A 4,601-nucleotide genomic window follows, 5' to 3' on the forward strand; every position below is an offset into this window, starting at 1 on the left:
TTTCTTTGTTTTCTTCGTCGACTTTGCCATGATTCACGTCTGAAATGCATGCTAGTGTCTTCCATAGAGGCTGCTTCATATGCTGTTGATGTATGTGACGTCGTGCCATAAAGCAAGTCGTGATTCTCGCGAGATTTGGCGGGACGCCACCTCTCAAACTTGCATTGCTGGGTTTTTCCGCTTTGCTATCGGGATGATTCGCCCTACTACGAGTTCGTTTACCATCGAAATGATTTCGAAGCTGTTATATTAAGGTAGAAGAATAGAATCGGGCATTTATATAGCGCTTTCATATGTACTACTGTACACCCAAAGCGCTTTACAATCATATCAGGGGATCTCTCCTCAACCACCACCAGTGTGCAGCATCCACTTGGATGATGCGACGGCAGCCACAGTACAACAGCGCCAGTGCGCTCCCCACACACCAGCTATAGGTGGAGAGAGGAGAGAGTGTGATAGAGCCAATTCAATGTAAGGGGATTATTAGGAGGCCATGATTGGTAAGGGCCAATGGGGGGAATCTGGCAAGGATTCCGGGGTAACCGGGGTTACACCCATGTAAGCTTAGCGTTAAGTTCTGCCAGGAAGACTCAATCAGCGCGTCATGTATTAACTCACTTCTAACCAATCATGTGTTAACACTCTCAGTATAAAAGAATGGTACTTACATTCATCTGAGTTCGCAGATACTGACGGCGCCAATTACCTCCATCCTCCCCAACCACCTCCAAGATGGTCCTTTCCCTCCATCCTCCCCACCACCACCAGGAAGGTCCCTTCCTTTACCTCCAGGGGGTCGGCTGCGCCCCTGCCTTCATCTTCAGGCGGGATTTGCAGATTCCGTTACCCTCGCATTGCTTGCTAAGGACAGGGCCTACGCCAAAGACTTTATAAAATTATGCTTGCTGAGCTATTAATAAATTTACACTTGTTATATCATTTTTATCTCCCGAGTCTTTCTGGTAGAACTACTCTTTACGAGAAATGCCATGGGATTTTTAATGACCACAGGACCTCGGTTTTACGTCTCATCCGAAGGACGGTGCTCTTTGACAGTATAGTGTCCCCGTCACTACACTGGGGCGTTAGGACCCACACAGACCACAGGGTGAGCACTCCCTACTGGCCTCACTAACACCTCTTCCAGCAGCAACCTGTTTTTTCTCAGGAGGTCTCCCATCCAGGTACTAACCAGGCTCAGCCCTGCTTAGCTTCAGTGGGCGACCAGTCTTGGGCTACAGGGTGATATGGCTGCTGGATGTACCTTCTGAAATACAGCACAAAAAAATAGGTGTCTCTTTATCACTCCAGTTAATCATTATATGTCGCTTTTGAACATTTCTGACCTCTTCCTTCAGATATAGACTAAATGCAACAAAGTGTATGGATACTTAATGAGATAGGCATTTATGACTGATTTGTCTGTTGCTAGCCAACTCTACATGACCACATGACGCCACATTACAACTCATTCCCATAAGGCATGGAAAGGCACCAATACTTTCTACAATTTATCACTGAGCAGTCAAGCATATTACGTACGGCATGACAGAGGCTTTGTGTTTGAGTACATTTTGATATAATGCCCTTAAAATCTCCCAGCCACTTAAATCCCTGAAAGCCGAGAGCATTCATTGGGAAGGTTAGGTTATGGTGTGTCTTTGTCTCGTGTCCTTTGGCCCTTACGCTTGAATAAAGGCCTGTGTTAAGTGCTGAACACAGAAGCAATTCTTTGAGTTCTCACACACTTCCTGTGGGGAGACTCTATGAGGGGAGAGTCCTTGACCCAATTACAAAGAGCACATTTGATATGTGCGGGATCATAGTAGTACTTGTATGAATGTTTGTGGGATATTTAATACAAGGTTAACTGTATGAAACCAACAATGAATTATTTATTATAAAGTATTTATACATTTATGGTACAATTTTTTTATAATTTTTTTTTTACTACCTCTACACTGATTTAGAAAAAAGAAATGTTTTACAGTAAAGTTTTACAATGAGAGTCATCATAAAAAAAATAAAAGCAATTACAAAAAAGCTCATAAGTAAAATATCTGGATGCACAGCATATCATTTGGATAATCTTGGGGTGAAATCTTTCGCATAGTGTCGAATGCAAAGAATCTTAATGATAAGGTTAATAAAAATAATAATAATAATAATAATAAAAAAAAATATATATATATATATAGTTAAGTGTAGAAGTTATAGAATGTGCAGAGCAGAGATTGGGCTAAATTGGAATCCAAGAGTGTACAATAAGAATATACAATAGACTATATAATGAAGGTCTCTCTAGAGAGTTTAATTCAGTTCAAATGAATTGTGTACATTTTTCACTGTAAATTGAAGCATTTTCACTAGTGACCTCAGAATTCGGGAAATTTCCATCTGACTTGAACCTAACATAACGCCCAAAAAATGTGTCAGAGCTGAAAGGCACGGGCACCATTGAACATGAAGAACTGTTGTTTATTCCCGAGTCTCATGCAGTTATATTCTAATTGTTTTAATCTATGTGACATCTCAACAGAGCAATTAACATTCAGGTGTTGTGACATGTTGCTGCAGTTCATCAGAGGACAGACAGTTGAAATCGCAGCACGTAGGTTAAAGAAAAGAAATTATGCAGCAAGCGCTTTGTAATGAGGTCTTGTCCTCTCCTCGAACCCTGGACTGAACTTAACAATTTCATTCATATCTCATGCTTGATTAAGCTCCATCTACTTCAAGTTTAGGCCAGTTTTGAATGTTAACTGTCCTGTGACACAATTATGAAACAGTTTATTAGTGTTAAGACTGAAACTTTCCCAAGGTCGTGCAATGATTTTTGTTTTAAAGGTCGCAGACAGACACATTTACTATAGATGTAGATTCTCTATTATCTGTGAAATAAATGCAAGTCAATTGTGTTTTACAGTATCTTCTGGTGAAAAGAGGTGGGGGGAAAACAGAAGGTGAGTCTTGTGTTTTTTCTAAAGCAAGTTTATAATCACAAAATATTTTGATACATGTGAGACCAATATGTCTTTGACAAAGTACTTAAGTGGTGTAGCCTCTGGGCAATGGCACATTGAGAAACATCCATGTTTTATTCAGGTCACTGTTCATCCAAGAAGTCATTCAAAGTCATATGTTGTGATGTTCATTCCAATGGACCTTCATATAGAACTATGAAACCTTCAACTCCGTCTGTGAACCAAACGTTTGTTCAATAAACATAAATTATATACTCTCAGTCCCATAATATATTATATAATTAACATTACTGTCAAACGGTGTGGTAAGCAAAAACGCACAAAAAAGAATACACTTCAATAATCATTCATAAACAAACCAAGCTTGCAGAAGTACCCCGGAGATTCACAGGAATAATAAACAAGTGAAACCACATGGGAAACAAAGACAAGAACCAACAAGGAGTAATGGAAACTCAAGGCTATACACAGGGGACAAACAAAAGCAACAAAGTTAGACAAAGGTGACACTAATTAGTAACTAGGGCAACTAACAAAGGTTAATCAAGAACTAAACTGAAAGGAAACACAAGAATGAAATGACAACTAAACTTAACATAACCCTTTCAATAAAACAGCTATATTAATAATGTATAACTTTATATAATATCTAATCTGTGACCCTGGACCACAAAACCAGTCTTATGGGTAATTTTTTTTTAGAATTGAGATTTATACACCACCAATCTTTCCATTGATGTATGGTTTGTTAGGATAGGACGATATATGGCCGAGATACAACTATTTGAAAATCTGGAATCTAAGGGGGCAGAAAAATCGAAATATTAAAAAAATCGCCTTTAAAGTTGTCCATTTCTATTGGCGATTGTGCTGCATCCACTCACAAAAATATTTTTTTTATATATTTAAGGTGGGAAATTTACAAAATATCTTCATTGAACATGATCTTTACTTAATATCCTAATGATTTTTGGCATAAAAGAAAAATCGCTAATTTTGACCCATACAATGTTTTGTTGGCTATTGCCACAAATATTCCCGTGCGACTTAAGACTGGTTTTGTGATCCAGGGTCACATATATAGTACAACTTTTCTACAAAATCCACAGTTAGTCATCTACAGTTGTACATTTTTGCAAGGGTGGTGACGTTTGGATAGAAAGTCTTTACTGTTGCAGTAATTGATCAGTACTGTGGTACTGTCTATTTGTGCAGCTTTCTTATGGCAGACAGACAGAACAAAGTAGTTGTAGAAACGGGCTGTTTCTCTTTTCACATGCAAAATAATAATTAAACAATTAAATAAATAATTAAATAGTATTTAAGATAGAGTAAGATCAGTAAAATAAAAAAGTCAATTTAATTGTCATGGTCAGAAAGAGGGTCATTTAAAACTAAATTTAACTAAATAGTTGATGGTGCAAAAACCTTGAGTGACATTATAATTGGATCTCCCCCCCCAAAAAAAAAAAAAAAAAAAAAATTAAATGCAAAAAAATATATGACCCTTTTAATTTGGTTCCTAGACTCTCTTGAAATTAATTAATTTAAAATAATCATAGCTCTATACCCTGAAGTAATGTTTTTGCAAGAGAAACTTATCTTAATAATTTG

The 4,601-nt window shown here is 37.7% G+C and overlaps 1 long non-coding RNA gene across 1 annotated transcript; it reads left to right on the forward strand.

Annotated features, from left to right (window-relative positions):
• The first annotated feature begins 573 nt into the window (after nucleotides 1–573).
• On the forward strand, nucleotides 574–942 carry LOC309512974. Its single transcript, XR_014211235.1, has 2 exons — nucleotides 574–738; nucleotides 776–942. It is a non-coding gene; the product is annotated as an uncharacterized lncRNA (long non-coding RNA).
• The last annotated feature ends 3,659 nt before the right edge of the window (nucleotides 943–4,601 follow it).

The sequence above is a fragment of the Leuciscus leuciscus genome (genome assembly GCF_965113295.1).
Source record: "Leuciscus leuciscus genome assembly, chromosome: 1".
Taxonomy (NCBI): Eukaryota; Metazoa; Chordata; class Actinopteri; order Cypriniformes; family Leuciscidae; genus Leuciscus; species Leuciscus leuciscus.